A 21,342-nucleotide genomic window follows, 5' to 3' on the forward strand; every position below is an offset into this window, starting at 1 on the left:
CGGGAGCAACAGCAATCAAATACAGTATGCAAAATTCGTATTGGAACACATAGGTTTTTAACAGTTTTTTGCTTAAATCTTCGAAATTCGCACGAATTTTGAAAAATTAAAATGTGTTTTGGATTTTAAAGCAAAATATTTATTCAATTGTATAAAAATAACTAAAAATTTTGGTAACAAAAAAAAAATAATAATAATTTCATACTTTAACAAAAACAAAATTCGTATTGGAACACTAAAATGGATTACAAAAATTCATTTTCTTAAACACATCTAATATTTAGTTGGGTAGCCTTTTTGCTTTATAACAGCCCTTAGTCGTTTTGGCATCGACTGCACCAATTTTTCAGTCAAGTTTCTCGGAATTTTTTTCCATTCTTCCTGTAATGCAGTTTTAAGGTCACTGATGTTTCTTATGCTATGATATCTTAACCTCTGTTTAAAAATTGACCACAAATTTTCAATAGGGTTAATGTCTGGGCTCTGAGGAGGGTTTTTAAATATTTTCTACAATTGTACAATAACCACAAGCGAGTATTTAAAGCGGTATGCTTGGGGTCATTGTCTTGCTGAAATATGTAGCGGTCCTCAATGCCCAAGTTTCTCGCACTTTTATGCAGATTTTTTTTTTAAATGTCGATATACTGCGCGGCATTCATATTTCCTTCGATAAAGTGGAGCTCTCCAACGCCGGATGCAGCGAAACAACCCCAAACCATTAATGAGCGGTACCCATGTTTAAAGGTTGGTCTCAGATTTCTCGGATGGAGGCGAGTATTTCGTTCACGCCAAATTCGTATGCGACCATCCGACGACTTAACATTAAATTTACATTCGTCGGTAAAAATTACATTTTTCCAAAATCGGAAGTTTTTATTTAAATACCTTTTTGCGAATGTAATTCGCTTTTTCCGATTTACTGTATTTATAAAAGGTTTTCTTGCACTTACGTTGCTCCGAAATTGAAGCCGGCGAATGTAATTTCGAATCGTTTGAGCTGTTACAGTTACTCCACAATATTTCTCTAGGAGGGCAGCTAGCTTTACAGCACTTACGGCATTATCCTTTCGAATTTGACGGAGAAGAAAGGACTGATGTCTGCGAGTCAGAAGCATTCGATTCGGATTATGCGATTTCTTATTGATCCTGCCGCTTGATTTGTATATTTTGATTATGTTGTAAACCGTCGTATGACTTCTTTGAACGATTGTTGCTATTTCCCGGAACGATTTCCCATTTTCATGCAAATTAACGATTAATTTTCGAACATCGTTTGATAACTCTGTTGACTTCCGACCCATTTTGATAAATTTTGAATAGTATAACTAATTATGGAAAATAAATGTAATTTTTATACTTAAAACTATTCTCTAACTCGATACACAGCCGATCATTAACTAAAACATCACAATCTGTGCAAATTGTGCATTTCCTGGAAGCGTACAGTGTCGCACCATTAGTGTTCTATGATAATACGAATTTTGCTTCGACAATAATGATCTATAGCCCATTATGAAAAACCGGTTTTGTTATTTTAAAAACTTTTATGTGTTAAAAGTGTCTTAACTCAAATGCAAATAATTAGAAATATAATTGTGTTAAAATCATTTAATTTTCTCGTAGAATAAACCATTTTTCTGTAAAATCATAGGTGTTCCAATACGAATTTTGCATACTGTACATATTTCACACATGTTGTCTGAACTGCAATTTCCATTCTCATTCCTTCTAGAAAGTACATATACAAGTTTATATGTTTATTATCCATTTCGAAATAATAAAGATCAGAACAGCTTTGATGCAGAATACGAAAATAAAGTCGCATAAACAAACGGGACAAGCCTTTTGCATTGCATCGCGGTTTAATTAGCGCAAACAAGATTGGTAATTGTGTCTGAGAGAATAAACGCATAATACATGGAGTTGTGCAACGCTGCAAAAAGTGATAATGCAATGAGGGGCTGGTTCTGCATTCTATTCTATTCTGAGTTGATATGATTTACGTCAGTAGGGAAAAAATTCAGAATTGTTGCGTACTCAGAACACGAACATGGGAAATCGGAAAGAAGACCAAAACTGGGAAGCATCAATCTTTCCTTCGGCGGATGCTGACGTTAGCTGTTGGAGGTAGTTTTTGATTGAACACATTTTAAAATTGTTAATGTGTTTTCCATGTGGGAGACGTGATGCCGAAGGAAAGAAAGAATATATAATCTGTGGATTATAAAATTCATTAGGTATAAGAAGAATAATTTATTAATTGTTGTGTATATATAGAGCAAAATGTATAATGAAGGAGTATCGGCACTTGTTTTTTAAGGTTTTGTTTAAAAGAAAATGCATGAGTGACATACATGCCAAGTGATTATGTAAAACTTTTTCGACCGAATATCAAATCAAAGTCCACGATTTGTACTTCCCGAAACTAATATTAGTTTTGACGTGAATTGTAAATTGCGCGAATAACGAGTCAAAATGTGCATATTTAAAGGGAGACAGGACTTCTTCTCGGAAACATACAACACAACCCAATAATTTGGTAAAAAATCAGGGTGAGGCCTCAAAATATGTCCCATACCGATATGCTCAAATAAAATTATTAATGGTATATTACCATCTTTTAGAAATTGACTGAGAAACCCCCTTTAAGTTCAGCCCAGGAAGTTTGAAGCCAATCCAACTATTACTAATAAAGTTTTACAAGATCAAAGTTTTGTATTTCACGTGAATCCATTGTACTCTAGTATTGGCGGGCCGCACTAATTCGAGAAGCAATTCGCTCCGCCATTCAGTGGATCCCATCTCTGGGCAAAAATAGTATTATTGGCTGAGACCAGTCTAGGTGCAAACCTGGCAGCTACCGGTATTCCGAATTGTTTTGGGGCAGAATCAATCCTAAGTCCACATATACTTAATGTTAAAGCGGACCAGATAGAGAGCAACTTACTATCACATTTTTGGTCCACGGACCCCTCGTTTTGGGCATAGCACCCAAATATTAAAAAAGAAAGAAAGACGTCTAACTAGGGCAGATACAACTCATCACACGCTCCTCAACGTGCCCGGAAATGACACCGTTAGTCGTCCTTGTCTCTTTTTTGAATACTTGAGTGCTATGCCAAAAACGAGGAGTCCGTGGAGCAAAAAAGCGAGAGTAAGTTGCCCTCCATGTGGGCCGGTCCAGCATCAAGTAGGTGTAGACTCAGGATCCCTCAAATAATTTTATGTGGGGAATTCTCTATGCAAGTTTTTATATTCCTCCATAGCTTAGAATGAAAAATATCCCTTCAGATATTGCCAAGCTCCAAGATATAAATATGTATATACATATTGAAGACATTAATATTATGTTCATCCTAAACAAACATTGCCTATTACCGTATACTGATTTCATCTAAATTGACCTAAGGTATCTCCAAATATTTCCAATTTATCCCATGCTCAAAGGCATACACAAAAGTACGTTAATTCAATACCGCTAGTAATAACGTACACACATTTCCCTCTTATGGTACGGAGTGTAGCAGTGTAGCAACATTATTCACACATATATACATACACGTGTCTGGCTTCACCAGTTGATACTGATATACAAATAACTAAAAAAAACTAAAAAAGGAGAATTAAAATGTCCCCATGGAACCCGCCGTTCATATAAGTTCATTTTATATGGTGATCAAACCAACACGTCTTAGAAAGTAATATATTTACATGAAATGCAAAACTTTGGAAAAATTAGTTTACATTCAAACTTTCCAGAATTATGTCCTATATTATCCTCTATATTGCTTTCTTTTGTACTTCCAGAATGAACTTAAGGGTAAATTTCTAAAATTTGGTAATATACCATTATTAACTTTATTTGCGCAGATATCGGAATGGGATGTACTTTGAGGCCTAGATTTTATATAGATGCATCATTGTAAATCTTTTCACATTTTTCGGTTGGATAGGTTCCGAGAACGAGACCTGTTTCAATTTTTGGGACACACATTTTGAGTTCTCACTCTCTTATGTTTCACTCGATATCAAAAATAAGATCAGTATCGAAAAGTACTAACCGAAAGTTTACGTAATCATGAGAGCTTTGAATGTGAGATCAGGAAAATTGTAAGTTTCTGTGCTCTAAATCGACTTTTACCCCAGGAATTAATAAGTTCAATATATTGAGTTCAACGATTAAATTCATGCACCGGATGCTGAATAATGATCGATTTTGACATGAGATTGAGAAGGGCAACTTTAGGGCATTGAATTCACCATAGACAATAAAAGGAAACAGAAAAATTGCAGCTAGAACTTCAAATAACACATCGGAGAGGAAGTAGAGGTTGAAGAATGATTTCAGTTCAGAATGAAGACTCAATTGCGATCAAGATTTCTCTGTGAGTGAATTTACTTAATTTAACCCGGTCTTTCATCAGCATCATCAGTATAGGCTTTTTACGTTAAGGTTCGAACTGGATCCCTAGCAGCTGCCTATTCGGTATCGCTAGCAACTGCTCGATGTCCAGGCCTATATCATCGCCCCATCTCAGGCAGGACCTGCTACGTCTTCACTTTCTTTTACTATTATAGATATTGCTCCTGTTAGGTGACTAGGGACTTTATCCATAACTAAACGATCGTGATGCCATACCCATACATATAGTCCAGGTCCAAATGTGGATTGTTACCCACGATGGAGCATAAAACCTGAGAAACGCCTGCTGAACCAACACCAGCAGCTTTACTATCAAATCCTATCTCGATCTCCACGTGGTGACCGCTGGGAGCTCCTTCTTAACGAAAAGCTGCAGACAGAGAAGGATGAAACGGGACAAATTATACCAATTGGTCCTCCAGGTTGGGGGTTTGGTAGGGCAACCTTACATATAAAACAACTTGTTACGAAGCCAGAAATGGAGCCTCATACTGGACTGACTACACAACGACGAACCCGGCGACGAAAACAGAGTGACGGTTTGCGCATTTTCTCATGAAATGTACGCTCCCTGTACAGAGCTGGAGCTTGCAACATAGGGCTGATGTAACAGCATTGCAGGAGAAGCGTTGGACAGAGACCGGTTTCCTGGAGAAGAGTCACTACACCGTATATTGTTAGTGGCCATCCAGTAAACCATGTGCTCGGAACAGGTTTCTTAGTCAGCCAAAAAATGAAACCTACTGTTATCGCCTTGTTGCTATGCACTCTGCGCTTGCGAGGCATATTTAGCGATATAAGCCTGATAAACGGCCACGCCCCTACAGAGGCGACTGCAGAGTCGGAGAAGGACAGCTTCTACGAGGCAGTAGAACGAACCCTGGAAGCCTGTTCTACGTATAATATCAAAATCATACTTGCGGATTTCAATAGCCAGCGTATTCAGGCGATACCTTGGCTCCTATAGCTTACATAAAAATACAAATGATAACGGACTGGGGATTATTCAATTAGCAGTGTCACACAAACAAACGGGGGTCTCTCCAGATGGGACCACGTGGGACCACGTCTTGATCGAACGCCTTACACACCTCGATGTTCACCTGCCGACGCAAAGAGGGAAATCTGATTTCCAACAGAATGCGCATATTGAAACGATGTGTTGAGTACTTTGATGAAATGCTCAACAACTAGAAAATCGGCGAGTTGGAGGTCCTTCCAACTGAAGACGACGGAAAAATACTGTCACCACCAAGTATAAAAGAAAGGGTCCGTGCAATTCATCGGCTTAAAAATTATAAGTCGCCAGGAGCCGATGTCATTACAGCCGAATTGGTTAAATATGGAGGCTACCAATTACACCGAACGGTTCATAAGGTTATACTCAAGGTGTGGGACAACGAATCAATGACGATTGGCAACGGGGCATTATCCGTCTAATACATAAAAAAGGAAATATCACGCAGTACAGCATTATTATTACTTTGTTGAGTACTATCTATAAGATATTCTCCGCTATCTTGCTCGGTCGGATAGCCCCATATGCTCAGAACATCATTGGCTTAACTTCAGCAAATCAGCAACAGATCAGATTTTCTCTCTGCGACAAGTGATGGAAAAGCTGTTGGAATATGGCCATCAGTTGCCCCATCATTTCATCGCCATAGCCAGGGTAAAACTGTACACGGCCATGAGAGAATTCGGTATCCCGACGAAATTGATAAGACTAACTAGGCTGACCCTGACCAATGTGCGAGGCCAGATAAAAGCAGCAGGATCACTCATTCAACATCAACAACGGTCCAAGACAAGGGGATGCCCTATCATGCGTCCTCTTTAAACTGATAAATGCAGAGGACGATCCTCTTTAAGTCCACCCAACTACTGGCCTATGCTGACGATATCGACATCGTGGGAAGAACGACCCAAGACGTACAAACTGATTTTATCCAGATCGAGCACGCGGCGCATGATCTTGGACTGCACATCAATGAAGGCAAGACAAAATATATGGTGGCGACGTCAGCACCAAAAAACAACTAACCAACAACATCAAACCGAACTAGTCAAATGGGAGATTACAACTTTGAGACCGTTGATAACTTCTCCAATCTAGGGTCCAAAATCACAACAAAAAAGGAGACAAATTCGTATGCGACAAATACAGAGTCATCTCGATACAATGCACTGTCTACGAAGTATGCATTAAAATTTTCGAAAAGAGACTCAGACTTTACGCTGGGAACCTGATTGGCGAATATCAAAAAGATTTACGATGGCATTAATTGCTCAACACAGCACAAAATATTACTCGAATTTGACACTTCAGCAAAACTATTGTAGTCCGGCTCAGAAAATCGATGACGATATGTGCAGGTTCAATAACTGACCCTTTTGTTACTCAAACGAGAAAATTAACGAAAGGAGGTTGGGTAATAGGTTGATAACCTGCTCCCGGAAGGTATTAGTTAATAATCAATGGCGCAACTGTCCAATTCGAACCTTGGCCTTGACGCCAATTAGCGGAATTCATTCCTAGATCGAACTGGGAGGCAATGTACTCAGCATTACGCTCGCCCGAAATTAGTAACCTTGATGTTGTCCATCCTGTAGCTCTCTATGGTTCTGAACGGCGTTTTGCGGCAATGGAGACGAAGATGTCACGTTGGACTAGTGGCGTGAAACGTTTTGATCACATCCGAAATGAGGATATCCGCGATCGTTATGGGGTTGCACCCATCGTGGAAAAGTTGCGAGTGAGGCGTTTTCGATGGTATGATCACACAATTCGTGCTAATGAGAATTCACTTGCCAAGATTAGTGTGAACATCGAAGTCGATGGTAAACGATCAAAAGGCAGGTCTAAACAACGGTGGCTTTATACGTTGGATAGGGATTTAAAAGCCTCGAGATTGCACCCAGATCGGGCATGCGATAGAGCCAAATTTCGAAACCGATCACGACGAGCCGACCCCGCTTGTGAACGGGAAAAAGGCTGAAGAAAAAGATATCAAACCTAGGAACACATTCACAGATCAGTCGACGGATGTCCAATATCGAGTCTACGAAATACGAACCATGACCTTCGATTGTGAAAGTTAGTGTTCAAACCACTAAACAATCCAGGCCGCGTTTAAATACGTTTCTTTTGTGTAAACACAAAACCTTATTAAAATCGGTTTACTGTCTGTCTGTCTGTCCGTCACACGCATTTTTCTCAGAGACGGTTATAGCGATTGACACCAAATTTGGTAGAAAGCTGGGAACTGTGAACGCTCACGCATACAGTGAATTACATTCTTTTACGTTGAATTTAAGGGGGGGTTCCCATACATGCAAAAGGGGGGGTGTAAAATTTTTTTTCATCAAATATAGTCATGTGGGGTATCAAATTAAAGGTCGTGATTAGTTCTTTTCAAAGCCGATCTTAGTTTTGACATTTGTTGGAAAGGTGGGGAGTGCGGGGGGTTGAAAGTGATCACTTCTTTAAGGGGGCCATTCTCAGAAATTACCCAACCGAAAAATGTGAAAAAAATCAAGAGGCTGCTACTATATGGCGCTTGGGCTCCGAAATACCTTCCATACCGATATATGTTTAAATAAAGTTAATAATAGTATATTACTATAATTTTTTGTAATTGGCTGGAAACCCTCCTTAAGTTCATCCTAGCATCATGAAATTCTACAGGCTATAATATAGAGCATGGTTTTACCAAGTTTGGTGGAAATCGCACAATTACTAACAAAGTTATAACACCTCAAAGTTGTTGCTTCTTTGAAAATTGATGACTATGAATGTTAATATCATCGAAAGTGGATACTCTCACATAATATATGGATATATTACGTGCTACGTAATACACACAGCTTCCGGTTTCCCGACTTGTTGTGAATTGAGTTTGTCTATCGTCAAAAACCAAGAGAGCCAGGCCTGGTAGCTGCCACTTAAGCAAGCCACATAAAACAAGTTGCAAATGAACTGAAAGACAAAAAAGAAGCCTATAATATACAAATAATAATAATAATCGATGCCGCAGCATTCCGATTTGGATCTAGGTCTTGGCGCCCGTTAGAGCATTTCATTCAAGACCGTAAAAGTACACTAGGAGGCAATGTGGTAACGATGCGCAATCCCGTGATTATTAATCTGATTTGATTCAAGTACTTATTCGAGTTGTTATGAAAATAGTAGACAAAATCCGGCTACTGGTCTAACTGGGCATTTTTTTAATTTTATGGTGATCGTGAAAGAGACTTGTTTAATTAACCAAAAGCTCGAAGTCGGACGAACTTTTGCACAAAGAACTCAAGCTGAAGACTAGGCGCATTATGCTTATTAATAATATAATAATAATAAGGTCATCACGAGCCGCATGCCGGACATAGCATTGGTGACCTCCACATCGAAGCTATGACCGAGACAGACTTCTACAAGTACCTAGGAATTCTGCCAGGAACCCATGCTCGAGTTGGTGATCTGAAGGAAGCTCTGCTGTCCGAATTCCTGCGACGTGTAAAGCTGGTGCTGAAATCGCATCTCTCGGGGAAGAATAAAATAAGCGCGTTGAATGTATTCGCTATCCCTTCACTGGCTTATGCATTCGGAATATTGCCGTGGACGAAGACCGACCTGGAAAACGTCCAGCGGCGGATACGGACAACTATGTCCAAATTCCGAATGCATCACCCAAAGTCTGCCGTGGAGCGGATGAACCTGCCTCGTGACATCGGAGGTAGGGGCGTGGTTGACGTGGCGGCACAACATCATCGCCAAGTCGACTCGCTGCGCGCTTGTTTTTACAGTAAAGAGCAGGCGAGCCCCTTGCATGCGGCTGTCTGTAAGGCAGACTGTGGACTGACTCCACTTAACTTGAAGGATCGATCTTTCAATCCTCTGAGTGGGGTGAAGTCGGACCAAGAGCGGATCGAGGAATGGAAGTCGAAGGCAATGCACGGTAAACACGTGAATTGTCTTTGGCAGCCATTTGTCGATTTGCATCTGTCGAACAGGTGGCTGTGTGCTGGGGAGCTCTTTGCTGAGACGGAGGGGTTCATGTGTGCCATTCAGGATGGCGTGGTCGCCACCCGAGCTTATAAAAAGCTCATCATGAAAGAACGGGTGGAGAACGACCAGTGCAGAATGTGTGGTTCGGCGTTAGAGACGTGGGACCATCTCATTTCTGGCTGTACTGTTATGGCACCGGTGCAATACATCACCAGGCATAATGCTGTATGTAAGGTTATCCATCAAAACCTTGCATATAAGCATGGGCTGATCACGGGGACATGTCCGGTTTACCGATATGAGCCGCAAGCAGTACTTGATAGTTCTGCTTACAGCATGTATTGGGACCGGCAAGTTCTGACTGATCGCCATACCGCGCACAACAAGCCTGACGTACTGCTAGTTGACAAGACGGGTCGCTCCGCGTATATTATTGATGTTGCTATCCCCCATAATAGCAACATTGAACGGAAATACGTGGAGAAGAAGGTGAACTATGAGCCATTGGCTCGGGAAATCAAAGAAATTTGGCGTCTCGAGCGGGTGGTTGTAGTTCCCATAATATTGTCAGCTACAGGTATTGTACCTAAATCCCTCACGGCTTCCCTTGATGTCCTGGGACTTTCGCACAGTCTGGTTCAAACCATGCAGAAGTACACCATTCTGCATACGTGCTCGATGTTGCGGGGAGTACTCGACGGATTCTCCCACTGACCTACCACCGGCCACCACCACCAGTGCCCCTTTAGTTTTTAAGTAGGTAGGATCGTCCGAGCCTAAATGCTTGGCACTTAGTGCTAGTATTAGGTAAAATCCGGCATCTGCCGAGATTGTGATAACTCGGAAATAATAATCGTTGGCGGAACAATCAAATTGGATTGGGGCCTTGAAATGTGCCGGAGCACTATATTCAAGGCCGTAACGGTACACTACAGAATTACAGTACCCTGCAGGAGGCAATGTGATCAGCATTGCGCTCGCCCGAGAGTATTACTCTGATTTGACTCAGGTACACATTCACAACTGAGTCGACTGGTATTCGACATCCAATCACGATAACAAATCCCTCTGCTGCCGATGAGATTTGAATCGCGACCTTCCCCTACGATACCCCAGCACTCTAACCATGAGCCATCCGGGCACTCATTAGTACCTTAAAATTTTGCATTATGGGAAAAAATGAAAGATGGAACCCTAAAAGGTTCTCAGAGTACCCTTCTTATTTCACCCTACATATTTATATTTTAAAGATAATGGGAAAATGATTGGAAAAGCTAAGGGAATTCCGCCGAAGTATTGAAGACATAAAAGTTCTGTTATTGGATGAAATTCTAAAGGACGCTCTTAAGTCAGACAGATGAAATTTATTTATTATCATTTTTTGAATCGTCTGGGATTCCTATCGAACTCCCAAAAATCACCCAAAGCATTCTCCTTAAATCAACTTGACTTATGATCAAAAAATACATCATCATCATCAACGGCGCAACAACCGGTATCCGGTCTAGGCCTGCCTTAATAAGGAACTCCAGACATCGCGGTTTTGCGCCGAGGTCCACCAATTCGATATCCCTGAAAGCTGTCTGGCATCCTGACCTACGCCATCGCTCCATCTTAAACAGGGTCTGCCTCGTCTTATATATACAGGGAATTTTTAATTTAAATGAACCACGCCTGGCAGATCCGGTTATTTTCCTGTTTTTTTTAAGTCGGTATCACCTTAATTGATATATATATCAATATTTTAGCATCAATGTTATAAAAAGCCGTTTGGGAATCTGCTCTATCGAAAACTCGGGCATAAGATTTTAAGTGGCCGTACACTTGTAGAGGATTTGTCTCCTTCCGGACGACCATCCCCGTCAAACACCGACGAAAACGTTAAAAAAGTGAGAGAAATGGTACGTAAAGTACGTAAAAATCATCAGATAAAATAAATTTTCCTTGTATTTATGAATTTCCGGAACTTTTCGATCACAGGGTATCTATAAATTTAATATGCATTGAACTTTTCCTCCAGAACCCTTTCAGTCATGAAATTATATATTTTCTTGAACTCACTGCAGTCTTTTTGTACTTCTTTTCCAGGGTAAATATATTCTCTGCATATTTTTATAGAACACTTTGTTTGTAAGAAAGCGATGGCCTGCTGCATTTAGAGATACGTTTACGCCACTTCTTGATAGAATATCTCAGGCTTGCCTCAACCTCTATTAGCATTTTGCCATTGTTTACTTACACCAAAGTATGTACTTTCCACCATGATGGCTATTCATTTTGGTCCTTTTAGATTTTTGCGCAGAAAGTAAGCTCCAATATGTTTCTTTCTTAATTGAGCACTCCTAGCATTTCGTTCTACAGTAGGGATACTATAAAAGAAATTGGAATAGCATCACTGGTCATCTTTAAATTTTCAACATATTGCATCCTAGTATAATTACAAGTAATGATCGCAATTCCACAGTAGTTAAAGGGCAAATCGCTGTTCTTCTCTTCAGAGTTAAAGGTGTATTTATGTTGTCAACTGCAGCAATACTTGAAACCATTAAAATAGAAAGTTCTGCGGAGGGTCCTTCAAAATAACTGCCAATTTAGAATTTAATACGATAAAAGCCGAATACTTATTGTACATTTTACTTATCTGCCGGGGCTTTTTTTATTTCAACTGATTGTATCAATATGACTGCAATGATATGGGTGCTGATTTTATAATTAGCAATTGGCTGTATGGAGTCTCGTGATAAATATTATTTGAATTGTACGAGTGAAAATTTACTTCAGGTTTACCTCATAGTTATATAATAACGTTAGTGACATGAAAACTTCTCAATAGAATACACAGTTGTGAAATGTATTCATAAAACAGAACACAGCGCTTTATTGGAAGGTTTTATTGTAGATAGATCGGTAATTGCAAAGACAGGGCGATTTCGTTTGAAGACGAATTAGTGAAAATATGCTAATTGCCTTTGAAACAAACATAGTTAAACTTTATTTGATAATTGAATAGTCACATAAGAAGTCGCCTTGGAAAAGAAATATATTGGTCTGATATTTAATTTGATCCTTTAATTTATTTTATTTTTCATAAATATATCTGTTTACTTCATACTTCTAAGAGGAAATACAGTTGATTATTCATGCTTAGAGACTTCTGCCAATATTTTCTTTAAAAAAAAAACAATTACGGAAATAGTTATGCAATCCACCCATGTATCTTGTTTGTAGTAAGCTAGGTAAAGTATATAAGGAAAAGCAACATAACTAAGCGTACAGAATATTGAGGGAAGATTATAAAATTTACGCTTTTGTTTCCCTCACGAAGCAAACGTCTGGCAATGTTTCAATTTTAGAATTTAAATGTGACATAAACGTAGAGAAATTATTTATTTTTTTTAATAGGAAATTTTCGAATTCTGAGAAAGATAAGCCCATGGGATTATTTTTAGGTGCGTATAAATTGTTGTTAATTTCCATTTGAAATATATTGAAAATCGTAAGGAAAGACAGATTCGAACGTGTTTCTATCTGAAATGGAATTCTTTGATTAAAGATCGATAGGCTCACCACATTCTCGTGGCTCATTCAAGCATTTAAAAGCCACACGATTCGTGGCATTTTCCACTATGCAAAACGCCAAGCCAATCTACTATTCATTCCTGGGAAAATTTAACCATTGTAGCATATTGCATCCGATGGCAGAATAAACGTTTGAAGCTGGACATAAAAAACAACACTTTGATTTAGGGTTTAGAAAGTTTCTAAATACACTTTTTGAACCGGTGACCAAGAGCTGTTTCATATTTATTAATAGATATACCACAGTACGGAAAAAGTAGAAGACTGCTTCCTTCGCTAGTAAAGTTCATTTTGTTGAAAATACCAATAATTCAGGAATAGCTTATTTATCAGTTTTGAATTCGTAATCAATTAACAACAGCGCATCTCCCCATTCCTTGGTGTACTTTCGTTCGTACGTGAATGCATCAACATCTTCTTTTGCTTTTGTTCCGTTCTTAAGCGGGGTCGGCCCGTCGTGATCGGATCCGCAGTTTTGGTCTGTTATTTGCCTGATCTGAATGCAACCGCGGGACTTTCAAATCATTATCCAGCTTATCAAGCAATCGTTGTTTTAGTCCGGCGTTTGGTCGTTTACTATCGACTTCAATGTTCAGACCAACCCTGGCAACTGAATTCTGGTTTCTCGTATGTTTCCCAAGATTCTATTTCCTCTCTAATCATTTGGGAAATCAATATTTAAAGTGAAATATTACTGAAAGATTTTACAGAACTTACCATGAGGTCATTTGGATTGGGTCGCCATCAAAAATGCTGTGATATAAGACCTGGCTGACAGCGGAATTGTGGAAACGGATCGATGAACGAAAGGGATTGAAGGATCTATTCACCGTGGTGAGTGACGGCGACGGTGACGCGCTCGAGCCCCGATACCGTGCGAAATCCCCGGAAATTCAATGTAGTGGCACGTGACAAAAGAGAATTTGTTATTGCGTTGATCACTGAAACAGTAGTTACTGCAGATCGCAATGATTTCAGAACTGAATTCCGCATCACGAAAGAACATGCATGTCGGGGAAAATCTTTCGATGGTCCTGTGAGGGATGTTAATAGTCGACACCTCATTCACGATGGTGAGCGGCTGAAGAAGCGGAAGAAACATTTCACCACGATTGTTAACAGTATCACATCGGCGAACATGCCGATGCGGACTGCTCTTCCAAAGCAGGAGAACCGGCCACCAAAACATCCAAACGGGTAAAAGTTGCGGTCTTGACCGTCTCCCCGCATCACCCCACTTGCAGTTACTTCTGCAGACGTGTTACTTCCACTGGTACGGAAATCTTGGCAATCTGAAACCTTTCCACATAGGGGAAGAAAGGAATGATCTTTAAGATTCCCAGGGCACCTGTCTTGAGTGCCACAATCGAATAGGAGCCTGAGTGCCCCCTGCCGGCGCAAAGATAATAGTTAAAGTAATCCTGGGACTTATCAAAGAACATCTCGAAAGCTTGATCGACAAAGAGTAGATTGGTTTTCTCTCTGGATCCTTCTGCAGCCGGTGTCCGGATGGCTCAAGTGGTTAGAGCGCTGGGCTGTCGTAGCGGAAGGCCGCGGTTCAAATCTCACTGGTGGCAGAGGGATTTGCTATCGTGACTGGATGTCGGGTACCAGTCGACTCAGCTGTGAATGGGTACCTGAGTCAAATCAGGGTAATAATCTCGGGCGAGCGCAATGCTGATCACATTGCCTCTCACAGTGTACTGTAGTGTACCGTTACGGACTTGAATGAAGTTCTCTAACAAAGTTCAAGGCCCTGATCCAATAAGGAGTGTTGCGCCAACGATTATTATTATTACCCTCCTGCAGCACCCCACGGATAATTTTGAAAAAGTGCACGGAGTTAACATTTTTAAAGTTAGCAGAGCAAGAAAATGAACGAAAAAAGATTTGTCGGGAAATAATAATTCCAAAGAGGGAAAAATTGTACCAACTGGTTCTCCAGGTTGGGGGTTGGGTAGGGCTGACAACCCTACATGGAAAACAGCTCGTTACGAAGCCACAAAAGGAGCCTCGGACTGAACTTACTGGACGAACCTGACAACATGCGCGGAAAGCGGTCCACAAACAAACGTGGGTCTCTCTAGATGGGATCACTTTCAACCAAATTGACCACGTGTTGATCGAACGCCGCCACCTCTCAGCCTTGATGAATGTCAGAACATATAAGGGGCCAATATAGACTCAAATCATTATCTCGTTGGCGGGGTGCTCCGAGCTCGAATAACAACATCGCCCAGAATCCCCTCTGACAATCAGGTGAAAGTTAACACTGAAGTCATCCACAGCATAGCTCTCCGTAACACCTAGAAGGGGAAAATGGATGTCTCAATAACCTCCTGGAGATGAAGCATCAACAAATGATCTTCACAATCACCTGAAGAACGTCATCATAAATACGGCCACAAACATACTCGGCCCCAGTCACAAAACGAGTTGGAACGGCTGGTTCGATGATGAATGTAAGGTAGAAACGGAACGGAAGGATACCGCATACCGAATAATGTTGCATTCTCAAAGGACGCGGGCACGCGCAGAGATTTATCACGAACTCCGGCGAGCAGAGAAGCGACTTCATAGACGGAAAAGGAAGCTTGGGAAAAGCAATAGGTCTGTGAACTTGAAAAGTACAGGGAGCAACCGCACCAGACGCGGAAGTTTTACTAACAAGTCAGCAGGATGAAGCCTTACACAAGTCAATGCTCATTCTGCCGACGCAAAGAGGGAAATCTGATTTCTGACAGAATGGGCGTATTGAAGTGATGGGTTGAGTACTTTGATGAACTGCTCAACGACCAGAAAATCGGCAAGCTGGAGGTCCCATCAACTGTAGATAACGGACAAATACTGTTACCACCAAGTATAGAAGAAACAGTCCGTGCAATTCATTGGCTTAAAAATCATAAGTCGCCAGGAGCCGATATAGAGGAATTGGGTAAATATGGAAGCGGCCAATTACACCGAGCGGTTCGTAAACTTATAGTCAAGGTGTGGGTCAACAAATCAATGAATGATGATTGGCAACGAGGCATTATCTGTTCCATACATAAAAAAGGAGATCTCACGCAGTGCAGCAATTATAGAGGTATCATGTTGCTGAGTACCATCTATAAAATATTCCCCACTATCTTGCTAGGCCGGATAGTCCCATGCGCCCAAAACATCATTGGCCCATACCAAAGAGGCTTCACTCCAGGCAAATCAGCAGCAGATCAGATTTTCTCCCTGCGTCAAGCAATGGAAAAACTGTCGGAATATGGCCATCAGTTGCACCATCTCTTCATCGCCATAGCCAGGGTAAAACTATACACGGCCATGAGAGAATTCGATAGCTCGACGAAATTCATAAGACCGACTAGGTTGACCCTGACCAAGGTGCGAGGCCAGATAAAATCAGCAGAATCACTCTTGAAACCATTCAACATCAACAACGGTCTAAGACAAGGGAATCCCCTATCAAGCAAATACGAGGAGCACGATCCTCTTCAAGTACACCCAACTACTAGCCTATGCTGACCATATCGTCATCATGCGAAGAACCACCCGAGACGTACAAACTGCCTTCATCGAGCAGACGGCGTGAGATCTTGGGCTGCACATCAATGAAGGCAAGACAAAGTATATGGTGGCAACGTCAGCACTAAAAACCAACCAATCAACAGCATCAAACCGCACTGGTCAAACGGGAAGAATAAAGATAGGAGGCTACAAATTTGTGATCGTCGATAATTTCTCCTCTCTAGAGTCAAAATTACAACCAATAACAGCTGCGACGATGAAATCCGCCCACGGTTGTTGTCAGCCAACAAAGCCTATTTCAGCGTCTCACCATAGTGTCAAAGCTCTTACTATACTTGACAGTAATCTTGCCAGTCCTCATTTATTCCTCGAAGACTTGGGTTCTGGGCAAAAAAAAAAGTGAACTTTTGGCCGCGTTTGAGAGAAGAATCTTCTGAAAAATGTTTGGCCTCCTACATGAGGATGGACGATTTCGTAGCCTACAAAACGACGAAATCTATGACCGATACCATGGCCGTCAAGTTATGGATAAAATCCGGCTCAATAGGTTACGGTGGGCGGGTCACTTAATCCGTATGGATGAGGATGATCCAAACCGAAAAGTTTATAAGGACAATATCTATGGTGGAAAAAGAAGACGAGGCAGACCCTGCTTTAGATGGAATGATGGCGTAGGCCAGAATGCGAGATAGCTTTTAGGGATATCGAATTGGTGGACTTCGGCGCCAAACCCAGATGTCTGGAGTTCCTTATTAAGGCAGGCCTGGACCGGATACCGGTTATTACGCAATTGATGATGATAAACCTCGAATCAAGTTTCGAATCCCAGTCACGATCATGGATTGTGGCTGTCTAAAGTCGAGAGATATATAGTACAATGAGCCTCCTGAAAAGGACGATGTAAGTTCTCCTCTTTTGGAAAAACCTTGCCAAAATGCAGTAGGGAAAACGGAGTACCGATAATTTGATCAAGAATACTATGATTTCTGAAATAACCGAATAGCCTAGAAAGGGTATATGGGGGAGCAAGCAGGAATGATACGATCCCGATGGATACCTGTCCACGATGCAGATGAAAACAACAGCAATTCTTTTTTTCAAAGCAAGCATTTCCAGGAATTTGGATCGTGATTTGACGTCGGATACCAGTCGACTCCGCGGTGAATGAGTACCTGAGTCAAATCAGGGTAATAATCTCGGGTGAGCGCAATGCTGACCACATTGCCTCCTACAGGGTACTATAATCTTGTAGTGTACCGTTACGATCTTGAATGAAGTACTCTAACACACTTCAAGGCCCTGATCCAATACAGATTGTTGCGCGAACGATTATTATTATTACTAAACATTTCAAGTCTAGGAACGAACCTGAAGATTCGATACGTTCTGTTGTTACCTTCTATTATTGTGGGGGAGCTATTGCAAATTTGTGAATGCATTGGAGGCGATAAATTTCGGGAATTGGATGGAATTCTGATGAAATTATCAAACTGGCCGTCCATGTTAGGCCCAATTTATGCACTAACGCTTCTGAATCGTACATGGTGGTAGGATTCTTTACTGTCGAATGAAAACAAGTCGGGAAACCGGACGCTTCAGGTAGGAAAGGTTTTGTGTATTTCTTTCATAAAAACACTTGAGTGTGCATTTCTCCCATTAGTACTTAGCACTAATATACGCATATACTTTGTGAGAATATCCACTTTCAAGTGATGTTGACACTCAAAGTCTTGAATTTGTAAAGAAGTGACAAATTTGACCTATTATAACTTTGTTAGTAACAGTGCGATTTCATTCAAACTTGGTAGGATCATGCTCTATATCATAGCCTACATTGCCGCAATTTCATGATGCTAGGATGAACTTAAGGAGGGTTATGCAGTCAATTACTGAAAATTATAGTAAAATACTATTATTAACTTTATTGAACAGATATCGGATTCAAATTTTTCGATTGAGTAGTTTCTGAGAATGGCCCCGTAGAAGAAATGACCATTTTCAACATCCCCTCCCAAACTCCACCTTTCCAATAAATGCCAAAACTAAGACTGGCTTCGGAAAGGACTGATGGCGACCTTTCATTTGATACTCCACATGACCATATTTGGTGGAAAAAAAATGCACACCCCCATGTGCATGTATTGGGATCCAACTTCAACGTGACGATTAATCCACGTTCCAGGCGGACAATGTTCGCTGTTCTCAATTGAAAAGTGGAAAATAATTTTTCCGAATTTTGTTTTCTTCAGTTCTACTATGAAACTAGAAACCTTCGGTTGGCCACACACCCAAAAATGACTGTTAGGTGTTGCGGTTAGCAAAACCAAAAGACAGTCAGGCAATAAAAAATTAAGAAAGAACAATGCAGGCTTTTCTTTTTAGTAATTGGGATGATCATCCAATGCCGATGGAAGTGAGTTCCCATCTGTAAGAAAAACTTGCTTTCATGCCTCAAGTGCACGATTTGAGAGTTAGCTTCTCGTCGTTGCAATTTGAACAAACAATTCAGAAGACATTACATAACTAACCAAAAGAGAAAAGATGAAAAAAGTGGAACAAAAGAAAAGACAACTAATTAAGAGTGAGAGAATACTTTGTTTGAAATGGCAACCATAGAGAAATCTTACTTTTAGGATCAGACCAGTTAAATGCATACGTTTGCACTTTTAAAAATAACTCTGAAATTAAAACAGAAATATCGAATCCCCAGTTTAATGACCTCTTCTTATAATCTGAATCAAAAATCACGAAAATTGGCAATCTCTGCTGCAATTCCTCTGAACCACAAGTGGAAGATTACACGTCAGAAAAGCAACAAAACGTGCAAATAAAACACATGCGCCGCAAATGACAAATTCACAGCAAACGCGAAAAAATCAAATTTCCAACAAATGCCCAGATTGAAGAAAGCTTCTAAAATTTGACCTTGATCGCCATATGATTTTCGCCTTGCAAATTGACTCATTTTACGCACTTGTTATCAATTGTCGCCTATTATCTAATGGTGATAACGAGAACTTGCATTGTCGCTTATCTCAAGTGGGTGGTCATGATCTGGGTAAATTAGCATGAACATTGTCGGTAACATGGAGACAACTTTGCCTACGGCTAGATAATGCATTTTGTGCTATTTATAACTTGAGTTTTTAAACGAGTGATTAATCTTTTCATCTATGTAGATGTTGGGTAATCTTATCTAGTTTTGAAAAAGCCGGCAACATGTGTTTATAATGCCGCTCGGGGACAGGGTCGTACGTGCAGCTAAAAACGTAGTCATGTGAAAAGTGGGAGTAGGGAAAGGCAATCAAAGTGGTGGAAATATAAATTTTTCCATTTATCGGATCGCAGGGCTGAATATTAAGTATCGAAGAGTCGATACTTTCACGTTCTTAAAGATAAATTTGTTTTTTAACATCTCTGACAAATAATCAAGCTTGTTGATAATCCTTTATATAGCATACGTGGCTGCAGCTTCGTGTGCAGGATTACCAATAGTTTCCTCAAATTTTTTCGAATTGCTTGACATGTGGCAAGGATTTTCGTATGAAATGTTTGTGGTAACGTTCTAGAACAAAGTTTAGTATTTTTATAAAAATGTGCGATTACGAGCCTGACAGCATTGATATACGGCAATCATTAAGATTCTCCTTTCTGCTAAAGAAAAATGCAGCGGAATCGTATCGGATGCTTTGTAAGGCAGGGAGCATGGCCTTGCAGTTGTGAAAGTGGCGATTTGGAAACTGGATGCCCCCGGCGGCCGAAAAAGTTTAAAGACTCAGAACTGGAGGCTATTTTCAACGAAGATGAAAATATAGGCAGACAGATTTAAGGTCAATCGGTCAAATCCACACATGGGGAAAGTGGGCACCTTATCAATTGACTAAAAGACAAATTAAGAACAGGAAGAACACATCAGAAATTTTGCTTCACCTCTGCAATAAAAAAGTCTTCGCCATTACGAAGAAAAATGGTTAAAATTCGAAAAATCAAAACGAAAAAAACTGTGGATCTAATAACATTGTCAACAAAGCCAAGGAAAATAATGCTTGGTGACGTGTGAGTTGCTGAAGACTAACGAAATGATAGATGCTGATCCCTACCAACTTGCAAACTTTGGCCGAAAAATTGCCAGAATGGGCAACAGGGACTAGTAGGGAAAAGTAATCATTTTGTATGATAATACATCACCACATATGGCAGAGCCCATCAAAAATTAGTTGGAAAGCGTTACCCACCGCCACGTTTACCACACTTGGTTCTTTCCGATTACCATTTATTTTCCTCCAAGGGGCATGCACTTATGAATCAGTAATTCAAAAAACACAATGTCATTCGTGCTAATGTTGAGATTGGTGTGAATATCGAAGCCGATGGGAAACGGTGGCTTGATAGCTGGATGGTGGTTTGAAAATGTGGCGACAACATCAGGCCTTTCATAGCGGTAAATGGCGCAATCGACCAAGATAAGGTGATCCCACTTCTGAATGGGACAAAGACTGAAGAAAAAGAAAATTTTTGCTTTTCTTGCCAACAACAGTTTCATTTTCAAACGAAAAACGGCTTTTCAAATGCACAAATCTGGTACACCTGACGAAATTATTGAATTCGACATATTGCATACTAGAATATGCAAATAACGAATTGTATCCTAGTTTGATATTCTTTGACGTAACTCTTCCTTCTCATCTCTAGGCTTACTAAATTAAACCTCTAGAGTTCTTTTGGGCGACATGTGGGAAAATAACTTCAAAAAGGGCTCTATCTGTACAACTCAACTATTGTTGTTGGGAATGAATAAATGTTTGGAATCAAGCAG

At 40.4% G+C, this 21,342-nt stretch overlaps 1 protein-coding gene across 2 annotated transcripts in view; it reads right to left on the reverse strand.

The window, feature by feature from the left end:
• Positions 1-21,342, reverse strand: part of LOC119647699 (arginine kinase) — a 130,589-nt gene that overhangs the window by 63,093 nt on the left and 46,154 nt on the right. The gene's annotated exons all lie outside the window — the stretch shown is intronic.

This window comes from Hermetia illucens, chromosome 2 (assembly GCF_905115235.1).
Source record: "Hermetia illucens chromosome 2, iHerIll2.2.curated.20191125, whole genome shotgun sequence".
NCBI lineage: Eukaryota > Metazoa > Arthropoda > Insecta > Diptera > Stratiomyidae > Hermetia > Hermetia illucens.